Genomic DNA, 2,016 nt, shown 5'->3' with positions numbered 1-2,016 from the left:
TCCAGTCTGGGTGACAGAGTGAGACTCCAACTCAAAAAAAAAAAAAAAATGCAGCCAAAGTTAAAACTGCTTCCAGAAGAATCCTGGTGAATTCCCAGACTTGAGGTATGGTGGGGGCGTTGAGTAATGGTGTGGCTTAGTCCTTTTTCTTAAACATGGTACAGAAAATTGGTTGTTAGGTTACCCAGGAACAAATGGGGAGGAATGAGGGCCTAACATGAGAAAGCGTGATTGGGTGGGAGGACGAGGAGAAATGGCTGCGGAACCCCGATGGAAACTCTAAAGTTGGCGTGATCCCAATTCCTCTAATAAAGATGGTATCCTTACTGTTTAGTTGCAAAGCAGTGATACTTCACTAGCAAACAATATGTCCCCTCCCTCAGCTCACATGAGTCACTTGCCTTAGTCAAGAAAAAAACAAGTATATTATCAGAAGCTAGCACTTGTTTATCTGATAAGATCTTTCCCCAGAAGACACGAAATTTCTGCAACTTGGCAAGTTGTCTAAAAGGAAGTAGGACATCCAAACTCCAATCCTGGCTCTGCTGCCTACAGATCAAAATGCTAGTGTTAGACGTCTATTGGTCTTAGAATCTCAGTCTAGACAGTCAGTGAGATTGCTGTGACCTACAAGTTCAGATTTCTGAACTGGACAATTTGGGGGTGCGGAGAAGTATGTTATTCCAGTTTTCGTCCCTTAAGTTTTATCAGTATGAAAACATCAGTCACTGATGTGCTTCTAGTTTGGTAGTCTAAACAATTTTGGTTTTTTTTCCCTAAAGAATTAATCAGAATGGTTTACCTTAGATTTATGATAATGGCTTACATTTACTGAGTATGTGCCAAATGTGCTATGCTTTTTTTTTTTTTTTCTGAGTCAGAGTCTCACTCTGTCACCCAGCCTGGAGTGCAGTGGCATGCTCACAGCCACCGCAGCCTCAACCTGCTGGGCCCAAGATCCTTCTGCCTCAGCCTCCCAAGTAGCTGGAACTGCAGGCATACACCACCACGCCCAGCTAATTTTTTGATTTATTATAGAGACGAGGTCCTACCTTGTTTCCCAGGCTGGTCTTGAACCTTTGGGCTCAGGCAATTCTCGCCTTGGCCTCCCAAAGTGCTGGGATTACAGGCATGAGCCACTGTGCCTGGCCTGTGCTATGCCTTTTATATGAAAGGGACTGTCAGAGGTTAAAGAACCTGTCTAGATGTGGTGGTCATGGTAATGAGCCTCTTGGGTCTCCAACTGTGGGAGCATAGTTGAATGCTGTCCCAGCTGTCAAGTGCTGAAATCCATTACTGCATTCATGCCAAGGCCACACTTCCTAAGGGTTGCTTCCAGCCAATGACCGAGGATACCAGGGGTACTAAGACAGGTCCATTTCTGGGAGACTCAGTGACAGGAAGTTTCACATGAGGACTCTGGTAGCCTTGACGAAACTTAGAATCTCAGTTTAAGTTCAGTCTTAGATGTTTCCAACCAATCTTCCTTTCCTCCCTCCCTCTACTTCATAGTGTTGGACCTGCATCGTGGTTGGATGGCTTTCTCATCTGCCCCACTTTCCCTACGGCTGTTACCCTAATAAATCTCTTGCGTAGGCTGGGCATGGTGGCTCACACCTGTAATCCCAATGCTTTGGGAGGTGAAAACGAGGATTGCCTGAGCCCAGGGGTTTAAGAACAGCCTGGGCAACTTGGCAAGACCTCATCTCTAAATTAAAAAAAAAAAGTTAGCCAGGCATGGTGGTGCACACCTGTAGTGCCAGCTATTTAGAAGGCTGAGGCGGAAGGATTGCCTGATCCCAGAAGTTAGAGGCTGTGGTGAATCGTGATCTTGCCACTGCACTCCAGCCTGGGCGACAGAGTGAGACTCTGACTCAAAAAAAAAAAAAAAATCAGCCGGGCTCGGTGGCTCAGCCTTGTAATCCCGTGCCTTTGGGAGGCTGAGGTGAGTGGATGGCCTGAGCCTGCGGGTTCGAGACCCGCCTGGGCAACCTGGTGAGACCTCATCTCTACAAT

The sequence above is a fragment of the Carlito syrichta genome, unplaced genomic scaffold, assembly GCF_000164805.1.
Source record: "Carlito syrichta isolate Samal-C Ts95f unplaced genomic scaffold, Tarsius_syrichta-2.0.1 Scaffold309739, whole genome shotgun sequence".
NCBI lineage: Eukaryota > Metazoa > Chordata > Mammalia > Primates > Tarsiidae > Carlito > Carlito syrichta.
This window is presented reverse-complemented; position numbering follows the sequence as displayed.